The following is a 21,842-nucleotide window of genomic DNA, read 5'->3' as shown; positions in this document are numbered from 1 at the left end:
TCGCCTTGAATTACAGATGAGGGCCCATAAGGATGCTCGCTAGCCAGTGGACAGAAAGAGCCATCAGGAGTGCTACTTAAAGAGCCACCTGACAATTTGCAAAAACTCCCTTACACCTCAAAATTCTCCTTCACTTTCCATCCAAGGCTTCCATCTTGGGAGCAAATACAGCAACAACCAAATGCGTACTTGCACACTTGTGTCTGTCTGGGTGGAAGACAGAGGGAAAGACAGCTTGAGATGAAGTTAGAATCAGAATACAGAACTCGTATCCAGGGTTGTAGTTTATAAATGCTTTAAGGTGCATCTATGCTGGCGATAATTCCTCTTCCCCCTATTGTCTCTCCTAAAAAAAAAAAAAAAAGGTTAAATCTGGAAGAACTGGGCAAGAATACCAACATATATAAGTGTAACTGGGGGTGCCATTAGAAGCATGTGCACAGGTTCATACCTGGATGTCATAACCAGGCATTAATTAGTAGTTATTCAAAGGGAGTTTTTCAAATCAAAGCCCTTCACTTGTTTCCATAAGCATTTATTCAGTTTAGCTTGACCACAGAACATGAAGTTGGCCATGAATGTCATTTGGAATTTGGATGAAAGAACATTATAAAAATTCAAGCAAAGAGAAGAGTCAATAAACCTTTACCAAATTTACACGTCCCCTCTTTTTTTTTTTCCCTCCCTCTCCCTATTCCTTGCCCCTCTCCACCACCAATTTTTCTCTCTCTTTCTTTCTCTCTTTCAACTACTTATGGTGAGAGTTTAACATTGCCATGATGACACTCCCAACAAACATTGATCTGAGGAATGCGTTTGTTGCCTACACTATGGTGATAAGCACAAGGGACCATTGATGGATAGATAAACAGCTGTTAACCCCCAGAGCCAAGTCTCCTTCTGAATGTTCACTAACGCCAGGAATCATAAAAGTGTGGGTCTTGAGATAAGAATGCTGAACACATAGAAAGGATTTAGCAAGTGCTTACACTTTTTTTTCCATTCTAGAAAAATCTTATCAGATAACAGGTTTTGGAAGAATTTAATATTAAAGCTTTCTCTCTGTAGGAAATGACATAAACTTTAGGGATGGAAGTGTTTCCTAGTTTCACATACCAATTATTTCATTTTGGATGATTTTGTAATATTACATAATATTCATTTTATCAACATAAGGTGTTGAGATCTCAAAAACAATGTCTTAGAGTTTCTCAAACAAGGTGACAAATACTGCTCCCAAATATAAATTTTTGGTTTTGAAATATAATATATTTCTAAAATATGGAGCATACATTTTGTCTCTTATCTCCAAGTTTACATTAAAAAATTATTATTATAAATTACCACTTTGAACCATATAAATGGTTAATAAATATCATTTTTAATGTGTAAGGATTTTTATTTTCTCACATATAAATCATTAGTTCATCCAGATTTTGTGGATGTCTGGCAGGGAGCCTCAGCTAACTGGAAAGGTTAGTGCACAATCCAAAATCATGAAACAGTTGCAGAATTCTAACATGTTGAGTACCAAATTCAAAAACTGGGGGTGGGAGAGTAAGAAGGGAAACTTTCAGCAGAAGAAACATAGCTAATAGAAGGATAGTTATACATATGGCTTTAAAATATGTATCGTCTTTGGCTTAAAGTCTGTTTTGTCAGATACAAGTATAGCTACTCCTGTTTTCTTTTGATTTCCACTTGCATGAAATATCCTTTTCCTTCCCTGCACTTTCAGTCTATGTGTGCTTAGAGCTGAAGTGAGTCTCTTTTCAGCAGTGTATAGTTGGTCTTGTTTGTTTGTTTGTTTGTTTTCCCCATTCAGCCACCCTATGTCCTTTGATTGGAGAATTTAGTCCATTAATATTTAAAGTAATTACTGATAGGAATGGTCTTACACTTGCCATTTTGTTTATTGTTTTCTGGTTGGTTGTTAGTTTCTTTGTTCCTCTCTTGTTCTTCCTTTGTGATTTTCTGTAATGGTGAGCTTTCATTCTTTTCTCATCTTTTGTGTGTCTACTATAGGTTTTTGCTTTGTGATTACCACGAAACTCACATAAAACATATTTATAGGTGCTTATATTTAACAAATACCATCCTCTGCTTTTACCAAACATACAGATGAACACTCCAAAAGTTTAAACAGCTAAATGGAACAGAGTATTTGACATTATTTTTCCTTTCCATACTATTAGAACTTATAAGAAATAGTGTAGTTATTGATTTTTCTTGTGTTCTTATATTATTTTCTCAATTTTTTGGCATGTTACATTTTTACGGTCTCATGTAACTGATGATATCTGGGAGCCAGTCATAGTTTCAAATTCCAAAATTTGCCACTTCCTTGCTCTATCCTTTTGAACAAATTATGTAATTAAGACTCGAGTTTTTCACCTATAAATGTCCCTTTCTCCTATGGTTATTGTGAGAAATAAATGTGTTAATATATGTAGAATGTACCAGGCACAAGATAAGGGTTATATAAACATTAACTAGTATTATTATAACAAGAAAACTGTAAACACTTTTTTTTCATGCCTTTTTCTGAATTCCCATGAGTTTCATGGGAGCAGAGCAGAGTTCATGCAGCACATCTGCAACAAAAGCTGTTGGGTATATTTGGCAGAGCACGAAATAGTTCACGTTAAAACGTATATTTTCCTTTTGAGTCTCATTGGGTCTCCATGGAAACCATAAATGTTATTTGAAAACCTAGAAGGGTGGACACCATTCCAAAAGATGAGAAATGTACTTTTACCTACAGATATATGAAAAACTATTAAACATGTATATGTTAGCTAAATTGGGATAAGGACTTTGTAAGAACAGTAAAAGCTTTGCAACCAATCAGGCTCATTTAAAATCCATTACTTTGCTTTTAATTAGGCAAAAAGAGAAGGGAGAGTGAGACTTCATTGTTATTTAATTAAGATGGAATTTTGAAACTGGCAGTTCCAGAAAAGCTTCATCTCCCAGAATGTTATATTCATCACTTTAAAACCAATTATTTTCTAAGTCAGATGTTGAGAAGCGTAGTAAAATCAAATGTGATGTTTGTCTTGACTAAGAAAAAAACTTTTTTCTTATAAAAGTGAACCAAAATCACTAACTGGCATTGTGGAACTAGTGAACGTTCATTATTAATACAGATATTGTTAATATAGTGATGATGAAATTGCACAGTTGCTTGATTTTGTAGGAAAACAATGAATATCAAGATCCCTGCTAATGTCACATACCATCATTTTTTCTGCATTAATTTAAGAATATTTTAGTCTTGTGCTTTATTTGCCATCTTCAGGTTACATTTATGGCAGAAGAGCACAAAGAAAGAAAGTTATCATGTACTTGCTTGCTGTCAGGTAACATTTGTAGAATCGTTCATGTGATTTCTTTTATATGTATCTATTCCTGAGTTGATTTTAGTCAAGTGAAGCTGAGTGACTTCTGCTAATGTCAAAATGAGGGCTGAGCCTGTGAATTCTACTTCATTACACCTTGCGTCTGTGATATATGGACAAAGCTTACTCTTTCTGGCTCATTTGGTGGTAAATCTTTGTTATTGAATTAAAACAGACATAAATAAAATGCACAGATTTAAAAGTACAGCTTGATGGATTTTACAAAGTAAACAAACTGTATAAAATCAAAATATCATTATCAACACCACAAAGTACTCCCTTGGGTCCCCTCCCTCACCAAAGGAAAGTAACCATTATTTTGACTTCTGTCATTAGGTATTAGTTTGTTCTGTTTTTGAACTGTATGTAAATGGAATCATACAGTATACACACTTCTGTGTCTGGCTTCTTTTTCTCAGCATGATGTCTCTGAAATAATGTTGCTGTGTATAGTTCATAATTCTCATTTTTGAATGAGAATTTGTTCATAATTCTCATCTTTGTGTAGTATCCTACTGTATGAGTAGAATACATTTTCCCCTCACTACATAGAATGACACCTTTTTTTTTTTTTTTTTTTTTTTTTTTGTGGTACGTGGGCCTCTCCCGTTGCGGAGCACAGGCTCCGGACGCGCAGGCTCAGCCGCTCCGCGGCATGTGGGATCTTCCCGGACCGGGGCACGAACCCGCGTCCCCTGCATGGGCAGGCGGACTCTCAACCACTGCACCACCAGGGAAGCCCGAATGACACCTTTCTGTAAATCATTTGACCCTACATTTGTGGGTATGTTTTTGGACTCTCTATTCTGTTCCATTGGCTTACGTTTCCTTTTCTCGTGCTAATACTGCACTGTGTTAACTCTTCATATGTATTGGTGTCTTGTGGGATGAGCTCCAACTCTCTTCTTTCTCAGGTTTTTCCTCAAAGTTCTTGACTCTGTATTTCTTTGTTAGAATCAAGCTTGTCCATTTCTATACAGGTAATGCAAACAAAGCCCTGCCAAGACTTTGGGTGGGATTGTATTGAATCTATAGATCAGGGTGGGGTAAAGTACGTCTTTAGGATATTGACTCTTCCAAGAATAAGCATCATCCCTCTGTTTACTTAGTTCTCCTTTCATTTCTCTGAGATTTGTTCATAGTTCTCTGTGTGGAGCTCTTCAGTATCTTTTAAGAGAGATTTCCAAGTTCTGTGATGATTTTTAATCTATTATAAATGATGTCTCTTTTTTTGACATTTCATTTGTTAATTGTTTGTATTATATAGGAGTGCACTTGGTTTATGTTAACTTTTGATTCTGAGAAGTTTCTAAATTCGTGTGTTAATTTGAGTAATGTACCTACAGGTTAGTTTGAATTTTCTTTGTGCAGTAGTATGTCCTCAGCACATAAGGGCTCTTCTTCGCTTCCCGGTTCTTAGATATTTTAATGTGTGTCCTGTGTATGTATGCTTGTATGCTTTGTCTTATTGTACTTTCAACATCCTCCAGTATCATCTTGAATAGATGTAGTTACAAAGGACATTCTTGTCTAGTTTTTGATCTTAGGAGGTAACTTTCTGAAAATTTAGCACTAAGCATAATGTATGGTTTTAGTTTTTTTGTAGATAACTAACAACAACAAAAGACTTCTGCTTCTAAGTAGACCAATACTTCTACTGAACTCAAAAAGAACAACTGGATAAATTATAAAACTTGTGTTTCTAAAGGAATCAGAGTGTAGAAGAAACAATGAGGGTTAAAGGGACTAAAATTCCAGAGAAAATAGAACTCTTCAGAGATGAGTGAGGATCTGTAGTTGTGGCATTTGACAATTCAGAACTGGTAAAACATTGAGCGTACTGGCTAGGCCCATGCAGCAGACTTATTTTGAAGAATAAGAGGTCATCAGAACCTTTAGTAGCTGTGTACGATGAGACTGACAACATCAGGGCCTTGTGTAGCCTAAAACACGGCGTCGGTCTTCCCCTGAAGAAGACACGTCCTACTTTCTGAAGCTTCCTGAGGCAGGAGGCTAAGTAACTAAACCAGAACATTCTGAAAAACACAGTGAAAAATCTCCCTATTTCTTAGTGCTGGGGATACAAACACACCTTCCCCAGGCTCTCAGTTAAAAGCCTCAATGGGACATGTCTTAGGGATAAGAGTGAACCAGAGGGAAATGGAACCCTACTTACCACAATAGCCTCTTATTGGATTAAGGTGATCAGCTTCCCAGTCTATTCATTTACAGGGGACTGGTGACAGTTACATCACCTGATGCCTCTTTTTTACAGTAAAGGAGCAGGCTACAGTTGGAAATCGTTAGGTATAATAGGAGTATGTGACCAATATCAAAGACAGAAAACAAGAAAGGGTTGAACAGAGCACCCGTTGATTCAGATTTTCGGGCTAACAGAGAAGAATTAAGAATTCTTAATATAATTAAGAATTCTTAATATAATTCTTATATAATCATATAATATATGATTAATATACTCAAGAGGGAAAAAACAGAGAATTTCAACAGAAAATTTGAATCTATAAATAGAACTAGAGCAACTTTCTAGAACAAAAAATAGGAACTATGAGGCTAAGAACTCAACTGATGGGTTAGCAATGGATTGGGCAGAGAAGATGCCCAAAGTATACAGCTCAAAGCACAGAGAAAATGTGGGAGAAAAAAACATTAATGCACTCTAAGAGGTGTAGGACATAGTTAGAATGTGTTAACATATTTGTAACTGGAGTCACAGAATGAGATAAGGGAGAAAAGGAAGAGATAAATAGTATTTGAGAAAAAAAATGTCTAAAATATTATTATTACTTTACATTGTTTCTTAAAGCTCAGTAACAAAACAGTGTGAAGTATTGAATGATGACATTGTTCAGTAACGTAAGGAAGGCTCTTATCTGGAACTGTCTTATCTCAATTATTCTTTTAAATGTGAGGTAAATCTGAGTTCAGTGCCATTAAAATTTATAATCAGAAAAATTTTCAACTGAATGTGATACCAAAGATGATTCAGCCCAAGCTCCTTCACTTCATTTATGAGGTCTGAAGGGATTAAAAGGCTTGCCCAGGGTGGTTATAGAGCAGATAATGCTTTAATTTTCCCATCTCATTCTATTTATGGACCAATTTATGGCCCGATCGTCAATGGGTCTGCTTACCAATATGACCCGATTAGTTGGGGGAAGGGGGAGTGAGTATTTTCTTTTCTTCTCTGTAGAGTATGCAGTTAGGCACTAAAATAAGAAAGAGGATACTTTGCCAGACAATTTCCTGGTTGTTCTGGTTTATCTAAACTGAGCTAAATTATCATGATTCCAATATTATCCATTGGCTCTTAAAATCTCCAGCTCTGTTCTTGTTCTCTTTGCTGTGTACCATCTTATCAAGTTTCCTGATCCTGTCGACTCTCTCCTAAGTACCACCTCATTTCCCGTGCTGTCTATGTGTTAAGTCACAGTGTTAGATTCCCAAGCCTTTATCTGACATTATGTCATCAGCTGTCACCTCTTCCTAGAGTCAGGATGCAAATTCTAGCCCTCTACCCCTTTACAAGCCGCACAAACTTGGGTAGATTACCTAGCTTCTCTGAGCCTCAGTTTCTTCATGTGTAAACTAAGGGTAATAAATAGCACCTACCTGGTGAAATTTCACCTTACTTATACTATTCTGTGTTCCTCAAATATTTTACCATAAGCATTTGTCACTTTTTTAGTCACAAAAATTTAATTTATGAATAAGTAACTAGTTCTCACCTTAGGCAGGTGTTAAGGCAATTAAATCAAAATTATAGGAGCAAAACACTTAGAACAGGGAACAGTAAATACAGCCCGTGAGCCAGAACTAGTCTGCCATCTATTTTGGTAAGTACAGTTTATTGGAATACAGCCACGTCCATTTGTTTACATATTAAATAAGGCCAATTTCCTACTACAAAAGCAACGACAGTTGAGCAGTTGCAAACAAGACTGTATAATCCACAAGACCAAAAATATTTACTGTTTAGACCTTTACAGAAACAGTTTGCTGTCCTGACTTAGAGCATTGCCTGGCATAACAATACATGTTAATTATTCCTGTAAAGGAGCTCTTTTTCTAAAACAACCCCGCATCCAGAGTTTATTATTTCTCTTAAATTCTTACTGACAGCTTTGTTATTCAGGAAACTCACTATGTACATGCAAATTTTTATGGATTCCACATTAGAAGAGCATTTCTGCAAAATGCCAAACTTGCTGGTACACTTGCTATGGGTGAAAACAGATTTCTGGTGTATTATTTTGTAATTAAAGAGTAGTAATTTTGCACAGCTGGAATAAATATATTTTACATTTGAGTTCTTGATTCATTGAGTCGATTGAGAGCTACCTAGGCTAGTTTGAGCTATTGGATGTAATGTGGGCTTCTTTTTGACCAGTCTTCTAAACTCAAGATTTATTCATATTAAATAAGGTATTAAAAAGAGAAACTGTCCACTTTCTTGGTGTTGCTATATACAAGACCATTAAGCACAGCACTTTTTTTTTTTTCATTTTTAATAGTTAATGTAAGGGATTGAAGAGGGAATGGAATATATATTTATATTTTAACATTAACTGTTAAATATATATATATATATTTGCAAAGGCATAGGCAGTTGCTGTCCATGGCAAAAAAAAAAAAAAAAAAGCATATTTCTTTCTACTTGAAAGTAATATTATTTATAAAGGAAGAATTAGTTAGGAGATGACTGGACAAAGCTTGTCTAACCAGAGAACTCCAGAAATCTGTGGCTTCTTCCTCATGCTTTTCCTGGAAACAGCCTTCTAAAATTGTTCCCATGAAATGTTGGATCAGAACCACTATGGAACCATCAGAAGGGTTATTGTCGTAACAGTGAACACCAACATGAGTGGCAGAATGAGTCATCAGACATCTGTATTTACATGCTAAGGGAGCACGTCTTAGTTTTTTTTATATCCAAATTCAAGGTTGTAATTATTATATATGAGTTACCATTATAGCCAGGCAGAACATTTTGTACGTAATAAATAATTCCCTATTGAATAACAATTAAATAATTTACACTGTGTTATAGGAAATCTGTCTACATGAGGAGGAATTTCAATACCTATAGAAATCCATAATGATTCTAACACGATAAAATGTCAGCATAATGGAAAGCATGAAAGTTATAACAGAAGTCTTATTGCCTGACAATATATAATTACACAGATTAAGAAGCAAACAATAACAGTGGGGAAAAAAGCTCTGAGAAATAATACATGGAAAAAAACATTAACTTGGTGATTAACTCAAAGTGGAGTGATGATTAAAAAAGAATGCAAGAAATCCCTCATTACCAGTGTGTATGGGAAGAAATATTTAATATTATCTAATACACGATTATTGATCATTTGAAAATTATGGTGCTCTCCAAGATAAATTCAGGTTTAATGAAGAAAAAAGAGTGTGCATATAATCTTAGAATTTGGAAGGAGGTTATTAACAAGAGGCAACATATAGAAACAACTTAATGTCCATTGATGGGTGAATGAACAAAGAAAATATGATATATACAGTGAAATATTATTCAGCCATGAAAAAGAAGGATTTTTTTTTTCCATTTTTGACAATATGGATGAACCAGGAGAATGTTACACCATACGAAATGAGCCAAACAGAGAAATACTGCATGATCTCACGTATATGTGAAAGCTAAAAAAGTTAAACTCATAGAAGCAGAGAGTAGAACAGTAGTTGTCTGGGGCTTGAGGATGGGAGAAATGAACGTATGTTTGTCACAAGGTACAAGTTTTCAATTGTAAGATGAGTAAGTTCCAGGGATCTAACTTACCATGTAGGGATTATAAATAGTTATGTGAGATGATGAATGTGTTAATGAACTGGCCTGAATATGAGACGGAACCCAGTTAAAGCCTCTATATAAGCTTTTTCAGGTTCTGGTGGTAGGATGCAGAGATCTGCTTGTCTTGTGGCACCTACCACAAGCCTCCTATGTAAGCTCCCTGCTTCTTAAACCCACCACCTGCCAATCTGGACTGCCTGCCTCTTTTTTCTGTCTCTCCTTGCCCTCTGCATCCGGGGCTAGTTTCAGGTTTTGCTCGGGAAGCCTGGGGTTTGGGTTCCAACATGAAGTAAACTCCAAGTTTTATGTTTATATACTACCCTTTTTAGTTATTGAATCCAACCCTTTTTCATCTTGAAGATGAGTCTGGGACTGTTATCTGCCTCAGATTTTGAAAAGACCACAGAGGCTGTTGAGAATAGATTGTTTGGGCTCCTGGGCAGATACAGGGCAACCTATAAGGGGACCTTGGGCATGATGGGTGTGATATACCATGGTGGCTGGACCAGGGTAGGAGCCACGAGGTAGCCGTATACCTAAAATATACTGACTGTTGAGGCTTACATATTACATTAATTGCACATCTTCTTCTTCTTGGAGTTGATAGTGTATATATTTCATTGATTTTTCTAAATCCTTCAACATGTCCTTCAACAACTTTGAAAATCACTTTTATATCCTGTCAGATAACCCTTCTGGTCCATTATTTTTTCCTGAAGACCCTCTTCTGGAACCCTCTGTCCTACTCCTGCAATTTGGGCTGGTTGTGCTCCAAGCCTGCTGCCCCGTTCTTGTCTGGTCTTCACCCCAGGAATTCCCTTTGCCTCACTCCTGAGTAGGATCTCCTGATTTTTGGATCCCGTTTCTTCATTTTCCTTGATTTGTCTCTTTGTTACGGTGGAGCATATTTTCCAGGAGTCTTCTAAAAAACGGTGAAAGACCAGTACAATTTTATTTTTTAATTTTTAATTTTTTGGCCATGCTACATGGCATGTGGGATCGTAGTTCCCCGAGCAGGGATCGAACCCGCACACCCTGCAGTAGAAGGGCAGAGTCTTAACCACTGGACCGCCAGGGAAGTCCCAAGACCAGTACAGGTTTTGAGAGTTTGCATGTTTGAAAACTTAATTTTACCCAAGACAATGATAACTGTGGTTGGATATAGAATTCTATGATGGACATGAATTCCCCTTTACAGTTTTGAAGGCATCAATGCTTTGTCTTCTGAGAATCTTAATGTTACTGCTCATAGGTTCAAAGCCATTATTCTTTCTGGTTTTTCGCATGTGCTCTGTCTATATTTCACTTTAATCTTTAAGAGCTTACATTTATGTTGAACATCCTGACACTTCATGACTTTATTATCTTTTCTCTCCTGTTGCCACGTCTTAGCCTGTTTTTGTTTTTACTTGCTACTTTTCAGGTCATTCTCTTGATTTTAATTTCTAAAATTGATATTTGAGTTTACTTTTAGAATTTTAAGTATAATATACATAGGATAAAGTACATAATAGAGGCCATACATATATGACAAGCCCACAGCTCTCATTATACTCAGTGGTGAAAAGCTGAAAACTTTTCCTCTGACATCAGGAAGAAGACAAGAATGCCCATTCTTGATTTCATAAGATTACAGGCAATGAATTTTTACAACGGAATGCACAGATCACGCAAACCACATCCGAGGAACAGAATAGTATCAGTGTTCTAAGGAGCCCTCATTCACCTGCTGTCTTCTGATTCCACATCTCATACTTCTCACCACCCAACTAAGGTCCTGACTTCCAGCGGCACAGATTCCTTTTGCCCCTTTTGATCATTTGTCTCTTTATATAAATGGAATTGTACGGTATGCATACTTTTGTTTATGATTTGTTTCAATCTGCTAACGTTTTGGTTATGAGGTGCAAAAATATTCAGGTACAGTTGTAGATTGCTTATTGTTTATGCTATTGCAGATCTGTGTGCCTGTGTGTATGTACACAAGCGTAAGAGAGAAAAATCATAGCTTATATTGGGACAGAGGTAGAGAAATTGGATCCGACAGGGAGAAACCCAATGTATTGATGATATCAATAGTATTCCAGTTATTCAACTGACTGGTCGATTTGCCATGTTCACTTTTTCTGTTGCTTCATAACACACATATATGTTGCATATACTATTTTAAGTATAAAATGAAACAGAATGTTAAAAAATAGAATTGGGTGTGCTGTCTCATAGTATTCCATTTCTCGTCCAAAACTTCAATGCCATGCATTCCTGAGATCTTCTGATAATAGCATATTCACAAGTGAATCAGCAAAACTGGATCACCTTCAACAATGTGAAAATTCTTGAGAAGCTGGCCTCTTAGTCTTGAATATTCATGTCCTAATCTATTCTGCATGTTGTGGAAACGTCTTGTTATTGTCTCCTTTGGTGACTGGTAATTGACTTGTCCCATCAGTTAAATGCCAGAGGCTTCTTCGCTGAACTGCCTTCACACTATCTGGAAAAACACACTAAGGAAAAACAGAAATACACGGCATTTATTCTCCTCCATGTGCCTGGACACTTTGTAATGTCTCTGGAATGAAAGTACTCTCTTCTTCCCTGTTGATTTAAGCAAATTCTTGCTAGAAGAAAAGCCAGACTTGAAAAGGAGGGCAGCAAAGTGGATTTGCAAGTCCTGGTAAACTTTGGATCAAACCAACCTTGAAGCCTACACTATCATTAGATTATTCAGCTTTAAGTAAAATTTTCTCTGATTTTTAAAGTTAGCTTGGGAGAAGAATACTAATACCTGCAATATAAAGAACTCTGATGCAGCATCCAAGAACAATTGTCTCTGACAAGCAAAGGCATAAAAAAAAAAAAATTTCTCAAGGAATTTCACTTCCTTTAGCAAGAAAACTAGCTTCAACTTGCAGGAAGTTAATTCAAAATCCCCACGGAAAGAACTGAACTGAAGTGAATGCCCTTGAGAACATCAAAGCATTTCTTAGTTCCTTAGGTCTTTTGATGAACTTGTAGTCCATTTAGTTCCATCTGGTATTTTTCATTAATAACTTCTGAAGCTTAAAGCTGATTTCTTAAGCGTATCCTATCTTTTTTTCATTCTACTTTTATTACTCACTAACCTTAGTCATTTTGCTCCCATAATGTACGTGTGTTTACTTTCTAATAAGATGATTTTATTTTCCAAATGTTTCCTTTCTTAACTTTTAAAATGAAGATAGAAAATTCTAATATATAATTTCAATGCACTTAAATTATAATGGATTATAATGTGGAAGTAACCGTAGTCATTACTGAAAGTAATTTTGAAAGCTCTAAATGAACCCTTATTTTCTTTTAAAGACTTGAACTACCATGGTTGGATATGCCTCATGAGTTTCCCCCTTACCCTTTCAAATATTTGCCTTGGATATAAGTATGCTTTTATATCTCAGTTAATTTACATACAAATTCCATTTCCACCCGATCCAAACCCTTGCCACTTTTCTGTCTGCACCCCACGTCCGGTAACACTGTCAGCTTCTGATTTTCAAGCTTAATTTCTGTACCCCAAAGCAGCGTAAGCATTTTTGTACTTGAGCAACTAGAGACCCAGGTTAAAATTTCTCTCTCTCTCTTTTCTCATTTGCACATTTCCGCTTTTCTTTTGATCTCATTCTCCCACCCACATCTCGAGAAGAAGTAAAGGATCTCAACAGATTCAACTTTAGGTCATGCATTTGCCAATAAGACTTTGAAAACAAAATACTCTCAAACTGCAGGATATTTTATAATCATAAATTTGCTCATTCCCATCATCCCCAAGGGGATAGAGCACATATTATTATTCCATTAAGGAAATGAGGACTCTCTGAGCCAAGCAATTCTCTCTTTAGCTCCCTCCTCCCATTTTTGTGTTCTAAAACTTTCTCTGCATAAATGGTTCTCAGAGCTCGTTAGCCATAACCTTGTGAGTGGCAGAAGATTCTTAAGGCTCATGCACTGCAGAAACCAGGGTAAGCCCGGCAGGTAGGGGTCTAGGTCTCATGAAACAAAGCAGCTCAGCCTTTGAGTACATGGTATGTAGTTCTGTCTCATATTATACCTGGAAGAAAAGGACTCAGTGTTAAAAATGGCAGAAAGTAACTTTTCTACTAAAAGTCTCCCCACGAACACAGCACTCTAGATTTTTCCTAGAAAACTACCCAATTCAACAGAAAACAACAGATAAAACCAGCCAAATTCACATTTTTGTTAACATATAAACATTTTCAAGTGAATAGGATGTAGAAGAGAAAACTTTTTGGAGGATTTGACTTTTTATTCCGTGTTTTGGCTGATTCAAATGCTCGCATTCTTTTTTGAGCACTTCTTTACTCTCCAGCTCCACGAAATAGTTCATATTCATCTTGTATTGATATTTTTCCCTGTCTCAGTCCTGAAGTCTTAAAAAGAACCTGGTTCCTTTTAGGGGAGAATGGAATTTAGAAAACAATATCTTGGTGCTAGGTGTGTTCATTACTCCTGAGGTTTCATTAGTATTTCTAGGTCCTCTGAGCAGACGGAACCAGGAATATATATATATATATATATATATATATATATATATATATGTACTAACCCATGTATATCCCATTGTCTCTACATCAAGAGTACCATCCTACAGATAATCTGTGACTAAAAAGCCGTGGCCATTTTCTCATTTACATTTCCCTAGTTATTCTAAACTATGAGAATGTTATTTTATCATGGATTAAATCAAACTATTTTAATGTCTTTTTAAAAATAAAGCTAATTAGTAAGCACAGCGGTTTTTTTTCTTTTCTTTTTTCCTGAATTAGACCCTTGGAAAAAAATGCGCTATGCTATTGACTAGTGGAATGAAATCTCTTATTTGGGTTTCTTATTATGAGCTTAAGTTCCTGCCTTGCTATTTATCAAGTAGGAAGAGCCAAGCCTTTCCAGCTATTAGTAAAAAAAAAAAAAAAAATCTGTAAAAATTAACTTGAAGATATCAGCGCTTCTTATTTTTTCAGGTTGTCACAATTCCAGATTAAAGTCAGATATTACATAACCAAGTTCTTGGGAAAAATAAAATTATTGAGGCAACTATATGGCATTCCAGTTTCTAGAGGGTAGATTTGAAAAATGTATCAAGGACTTATTCTTTAATTCAGTTTTAATTCTGTCATTTTTTGTAATAGTAAAAAACTCGAAACAAACTAGATGTCAAACCCTGGTAATTACTTAAACCTGCTATAGTGCCTCTATACGATGGGCTCTATGTAACCAGTAAAACACTGTGGTCTCAAAAAGCTTATTTACAGTGAATCTTACAGAGATATATTTTAAGCTAAATAAATACCAAGTGTGAAATATTATTTCAATAATTTGATATATGTATATGTGTACATAAGTGTGCATGTATAATTTCATGTAAACATGCTTATGTATATATATGTATACACACGCTACATAATTTCTATATGCCTATAACTATATCAGATATATGTCTATATAAGCAAAGTATTAACAAATAGATGGTGGAATTTGTGGTAATATTTTATTTATATTTTTTCACTATAAATGATGAGATTTCTATCATAAAATATTTGAGTTTTGGAAAATAAATTGATTGTATTTAATATCCAACTTCATTCTCTCATTTGATAAAATAACATAATTATGTAGTCATTTTAACCTACAATATAATAGTCACCAATACCTGGGTCCCACTCAAAGTTAATCTGTCTAAGCATATATGGTTTATTTATGGAAGTTCCCTTCTATTTCTACTTTGCTACAAGTTTTTGTGTGAGTGAATGTTGAATTTTATCAAATGCTTTCTCTGTATCTATTCACATATTTATATATTTTTTCTTTACCTTTTAACATGGAAAATTACGGTGATTAATTTCTAAATCCTTGGTTGTCTGATCTAATGAGGCGTGACTTTTTTTCTTAGAGGAGTGCCCAGTGCAAGTGAGTTTTATGATCTGATGTTACCCTTTTGAGATTAATTTAAATCTATCATTCCCTGATGATCGCAAGTGGTGTTCTAATTCTTTAGAATCAACTCAAGGAAGAGGTTATATTTTTGATGTGTTAGATGATGTTTAAATTAGAGACTGAGAGTCTTTTCCAGAGTGTGTTCTGTAGAGCACTAACTCTGTGGAAGGCTCAGTCAGTCCAAGGTACTTTCATTATCAAAGAAGTTTAGGAAACACCACATACTGTATCTGATACTTAGAGAATCACAATGTATATTAGCAGATTAAAGTTTCTTGTAAGTCCTGAAAATACATTTATTCATCTAAGTCAAGTATTTCTCAAAGTTATTAGACCATGGAATCTCTTCCTTACCAAACATTTATTAATAGCTTTAGAAACCATTAGAACACTTGGGAAAATCTTGCCTATTATAAAATGAGCATTTTTGAAGATCTTTATCCAATGAGAGTTTATTAATTTATGATAATATAGAGGTTTAACAAACTGATGGTTTGTTTTACACTTTAAATGAAATATTATTTCTTATCCTATCAAGAACATAAAAATATCCCAGTAAGCTGAAAAGACATCATTAACTATTCATTACAATCTAAATAACAATTAAACTTCACAGTAGACACATTTGTCTCCTTTAACTATCTTGTATTTTTTTTGTAGGAACAAATACTCAGTTGCTGACCTTTTCAGTGTCAGTTAAACTAATGCCAGAAACAACCCCTCACTGCAGGGAAGAAAGAGACAAATCGTGATAGAAAAGAACAAATTTTAAGTTTGCAAGTGCCAAGTGCATTTTTTATACATGTGCCAGAAAGCCTGATTTTAAACTCAAGGTACCAAAACTTCATTTACTTGAAGTGCAAGAATTCTGACTTTTGAATAGTTTAACATGTTAAAAGAATGTGGTGACGTTTTAATTAACTTTTGAAATATCTGTGAAAAAGAGAACATATAAAGAAAATTAAAGTCATTTTCAACAGAAGTTCCGTGAATGCCATATTTCCCCCCCTCTTCTCTATTTAATATCCTCATTAAAAATCTCTCTTCACCACTTGCAGAAGCATTTACAAATTCTGTACCACACTGAGGCCGAGTAACCTTCCCCCATGCCAGTCAGCTGGCAGGATTTGGAAGATGCTGTGTATATAGATGCTTTTAAAATTGCTTCTTTATTAACTACAATAATACAGTGTTTCTTGCCCGTCTTTAAAATACCGGCTCACTTGGAGTTCTTTCTGAGTCTTCAGCTTCTTTGTCACTTCTCTTCTGAGGTCACGGAAAATGTGTAAGCTGTTCCAGAAGCCTCTAGCAATGAGAAGAATGCGTGACTAAGCAAATCTTTCATTCATAATTTTTTTTCTTCCCCTTGTAACATAATGGGAGAAGAGGTTGAAAACCAGTATTTATGGAACCACTGACATGTATTAGCATTCTGTTAGGAACTTCATATGCCTTGCTTACAGCAAACCTACAAACATCTCCATTTTTCAGTTGAACAAAAGCCTGGACAGGTCACTCAGCCAATCAGTGGTTGGCTTGGACGTGAATTCAAACTTATCTTGCTCTAAACACCCTGCTGTCTTCCGCCCCATCATGTGCCTTAGTGGCTGCAAATTTCTCCTGATTTGTAAGTACACTTTAACATCTCCAGAACTACAGGTTTTCAAAGAATCCTTGAAATATTCTGTTCTCTTTACAGAGGAGAAAAAGGAGGTCCCTTGGGACAGCAAGGGGTCTCTCCATTTTTTTTAAGCTCCATCCCTCCAGTATTCCGTAGAATGAGTTCCACTGGAGCCTGAATAGTCAGGGAAACAGGATCTTCCAGTCGGCACCTGGAATGTGTTCGACTCACACTTATGAGCCTCGTGCTATCTTTTGAAGGAGCTCTTTGTTATTATTGGAGCCACTGGTACCACAAGAAAAAGAGCCTGGGTTCTACTGTTCAGAGTCACTTATTGTTTATGAAAATTAAACCCAATGTAAAGCAGGATGCTTAACATAAAAGTAGGACCAAAATAATTTAAAGTGACAAGTAATAAGATACTACGAGGCATGTGAGATGAGTTAATGAATGCACTTGTTAACCTAACAGTCTGTAATAACAATGTAGATATAAAAAAAGAACTCTTCGACTTTTCCTTTCCTGAACTTCCACAGTCGGCATGTTTATGCATTTTCCTGATGTGAGCCCATTTTATATTTTAATCTTCCTGAGCCTGCAAAATATTATGATAAATTTAGATGTCTACTCAACTTTTGCTAGGATAGCCTGAACATTTTTTCAAACTTCATTAAAAAAACAACAAACCAACAGCTGAGAGCAATACTCGATTGTACTGTCCTTTCTGTTAGGAAGGGAATAGGAAGCACTGTTTTGTAACGAATAGATCAATGATAACGTGCTCCTCAATGAGGTACTGTTTCAAAATCTATTTTATCTCTGGGACTGGGATTTTATTTGTGCCCCCAATCAGCTGTTTGATTAGCAGTACGTGCCAGGGCAAGGACCAGGCTTGCCTAAGAATGAAGTTTGGAACTATTACATACCACTTGGCATAGATGAAAGCAGAGAGATTGAACTAAAATGAATCATCGTCTACCTCTTTAAAAATATCCAAAGAAAAAGAATTTTCTCCATTCATTCAAATGTTCAGAGTTTCAAAGTCCAGATTATATTGAAAACGTCTTATATTTATTTTCTCTATAGTATATGTTTGCAAGTTAATGTTTATTTTTATACCAAAAACAGTAAACGCACCCTGAGCACATGTTTTATTCTAGGTACTTTTGGAACTGCCTTGGACCTATGTCTTATTTAATCCCCCAATCAAACATATGAATAAGTATTATTGTAATTAAGATTTTTGAATGGGAAAACCAAGCATTGACAGGGTCCCTTGTCTATGGTAATGATGAGTTCTGAGATTAGAAGCCAGTAAATTTGGTATTAGAGCCCACACATTGAGCAATTAAAATGTGTTTGTTACTTCCAACACTGCCCCTTGTTCTAGTCTGACTAAATCCAGTTTTCTGGAAGACCCCTTTCCTCTTACAAAAGTGTTGGTGCTATTAAGCAAGAACCTTTTCTTCCAAAGTAGGATTAAGCTAGGAAAAAAAGGGCTGCAGGAATATATTTATCTAAGGAACGCCTTTTTCCTCCAAACATGGGTTGAGCATCCCCGTAAACACAAGAAGAAACAACAGGGAGAGAATGGCTCGCTCTCAGCATTCCCTTTCTTGGAGCCGGGGCCAGCAAAATCTTACAGTTTAATCATGGCTGAGGGCTCTTGTAATAAGTAGCAGTGGACAAATACGAAATATACTTGTAACACATTCTCCCTGTGAGATGCTTAAATAATTCAAATGACAAATAATTTGGGCCAGAGTTATTCTTTAGCACAAAGGAGATTTGCTAGCTGTGAATATGGGTTATCTTCTAAGAGCTGGGACAAAGACACTAGAAATAAGTAAAATCCTTGGTATTCCTGTATATCAAGGATTTTATTTATTTTTAGTGTCTATTTTTAGTGTCTATTTTTAGTATTTCTATCTATATATTTTAATATTTATTTTACAAATACATACTTTTATATGTTTATATATCTAGATAGATATATAATCTAGATACAAATATAGATAGAGGTAGGTGTGTTATGATAGATCAACCAAGAAAATTCAGAGAAACTTTTGACCAAATTTTCTATTTTTCAATAAACACATTGTAGACAAAAGCAATAGATGGATATTATTACTGGCTTAGATTGGTTTTATTGTGCTCTTTTGGACTGTCTCATCACTTATTGGCTGTGGATGTTCAAAAACCTTTAAGAAATTTTCAAATAGAGCATCTCACTGAAACCCTCTTGCACTCCCTATAATGTTTCTTAAAAACCCACACATATTTAAACCAGAGAGATACAGAATTTTAGAAAGTAAGTATGCACACAAGGAACTTGGTATCTTACAGGGCAGTTTCATTCCGGCCTTTCTGTCTTCCACAGACCTCCTTTCTAAGTCCCTTTATGGAGGCTATAATTCTGGCTTTTTCTCTCTCCCTTCAATGTCAGTCCTAAGGCCACAGGAATACTTAACTACTATACTAATTATTCTGGAAGGATGGTTCTTGGCGTTTCTCTCTAGTGAAATCACTCTGCTGTGTCGAGAGTAAAGAAAAATCCCTATCCGATTCCTGGTGGTTTTTAGTTAATTGACTTCTAATGGGGTATCTGGTGCCAGCAGCTCCATGAGTTTTTCCTTTTCTTTGATTTAGGTCAATCTTGTGCTGAGTTTGAACATTTTTGCGCAGCCTATTCAATGCATGATGGCATATGTGTGCCATAAAGAAGTGCCCTTTAAAAAGGCTGTAAGTACCAGAGATATCATAGATTATTTCTTAATTGATGGCTATACGTAAATATAAATAAATATTACTAACATATGTACCTACGTAAGCGAGCACCTTATTTTGCCCACCTCTACCATGGGATTATTTGGGGCACGATTCTCACATTTCTCACTGTCACTTCTTCACCGTGGAGAGTTAGGAGCATGGATCCACATGGGCAATAAGACCTCCCAAATATCCTCTCCCGCTCACCCCCAGCTTTTTCTCTTGTTCTTCTCTCCTTTTCCCCACCCTCCCTTTCTCATTCTCTTTTTGGGTTAATATTATCTCAAAAGGGCAAAGGATTCTGAGATTCCTGCTCATCCTATTTCTGTTTGTTACCAAATAAATGTTGAATCAATTGAAAGAGAACGATTTCATTAAGCACAGGAAATAGAGTATGTATTCAAGCTAGGAGCAAACGAATAACAAATAAATCAGCAACGTAGCTAAATTTCAGGTGATAGGACCAGCCAGACATTGCCTCAAGTATTGGCTTCCTTCCTTTGTTAATGACCTGAACTTGGTTAGCGTGTCTCTCTCACAAAGACCCAGTCTTCTTATCTGCAAATCAGAATTCATGTTAGTTGCCAGGGAATTTGACAGGCTTAATACCTAGCACCCCTCTTCCCAACCCAAATTCTGAGAAAATATTGCAAAGAAGTGGCAGATGGAGTCCAAATGATCACTTGCATTAATGATAAAGCTTAAGGGTGTCAGAGTCAAATAGACCTACTAAGTGAATCTCAGAATGAAACATATAACCACCCTGTCCGTGCCAGACTGGACCTGTGAGGCCAAGACCACCCAGATTAGACCTGACGCACGGAGGAACTTCACTTCCTGGGGGCAAGGGAAGAGAAAAAATGAAGGAAAAGAAGACCTGACATCAGTATGACCAATTTATTCTCCTTGATGTTACCGATCTGATAAATCATTTCATCTCTTCTGGTGGAATAGTGATTAAAGGTTAGAAAGGATCAGAAGTGTTCACATTAGGGGAAATTTCTAAAGCTGGAAAGAACAGTTCCTCCAGGTTTCTGAGGTCATAACCCATTGTGCTCAGACATTATTATTGTCAATCAGGGAAGCAACCACCACCTCAATTTTGGAGGACCGTCTTGTCTTCAATTTCATGGGCTCGTCCGGTACCAGCCATACCTCCTTTGGATCGCCTCCTAGACCCACATGTGAGCCGTTCACATTTTCCTCACAGGAGGCTCTGAAATAGGTCAGAATAGATTACTAAGTAAATGGACTCTAAGACTACATTCTACCCAAGGCTGGAAATTCACACCCTGTTCTATTTCTCCTCTTGCACTATGTCCAGCCATATGACCCAATGGAGTTTATCAGGGCACTGCAAAAAGATTAAATGACAACCTTATGATTCAATAATAAAATTCCTCCAAACTGCAGATTCCAGGAGGGAGTTAATTCAAATAGTGTACGCCTTGTGAGTTCAAGTTTGTAGCTTATGTACAATATATTAGCATCCAAAAAAACTAACCCTCCAGCACGTTCTCTTCCCTTCGCAAATCAAAGATCAAAGAAAAAATCATATATTACAATATATTAGCATCCAAAAAAACTAACCCTCCAGCACGTTCTCTTCCCTTCGCAAATCAAAGATCAAAGAAAATATCGTATATTCTAAAATGCATCCAACCCTGCCTTTTATTTCACTTAGACTTAGTTAAAGGGCACCTGATGCCAACCTAGAGTTACTTTTCAGTCGGCAGCTGCAGCCCGGATGTTTTTTTCTCAGGAATGGGGGTAGTTTCTTTAGGATTTTAGAAGTTAGATTAGTTCAACACGTAGACTCTGATGCCCGTGACCTTTCTGGAGAGATTCCAATAGAAATAACCCCCCGTGGTTATCACCAACAAATTAAGAAAACAAGATTGTTCTCAACTACTAGAGATTTATCCCAGGAAATAGTATAGTTTCAGAACTTAGTATTGCTAAGAAGCTGTAGAAGATACCCATTCTTACCTGAGCAAATGGAGAGCATCTCGGTCTTCCCATCACTGGAACGGCTTTCAGTTCAGACCACTTGTCTACAGTCTGTAATCTGCAAACTTGCTCAGTTGAGAGTAAACTCCTGGTGTTCCAGATGGTTACTTTGGGCACTACTCACCTGCTATACCTGGGAGGAAAAACTCACTCTTCAGTCTCTTAGGAGTCACTGCTTTCTTGCCAAATTAAACCTTCACTCTCAGCTCTTTTG

At 36.2% G+C, this 21,842-nt stretch overlaps 1 protein-coding gene across 1 annotated transcript in view; it reads left to right on the top strand.

The window, feature by feature from the left end:
• The window catches only part of KCNJ2 (potassium inwardly rectifying channel subfamily J member 2), a 404,418-nt gene that overhangs the window by 322,032 nt on the left and 60,544 nt on the right, over window positions 1-21,842 (top strand). Inside the window, exon 3 of the transcript XR_016389076.1 lies at window positions 1-21,842. This exon is cut by the window's left edge and continues 14,066 nt beyond it; it is cut by the window's right edge and continues 60,544 nt beyond it. The gene's annotated coding sequence lies outside the window, so the exon portion shown is untranslated.

Source organism: Delphinapterus leucas, chromosome 19, assembly GCF_059928025.1.
Source record: "Delphinapterus leucas isolate spDelLeu-1000000601 "Yukka" chromosome 19, BTC_Dleu_Yukka2, whole genome shotgun sequence".
Classification (NCBI taxonomy): Eukaryota; Metazoa; Chordata; class Mammalia; order Artiodactyla; family Monodontidae; genus Delphinapterus; species Delphinapterus leucas.
The sequence above is the reverse complement of the archived record's forward strand: the minus strand, read 5'-3'. Positions and strand labels throughout refer to the sequence as shown.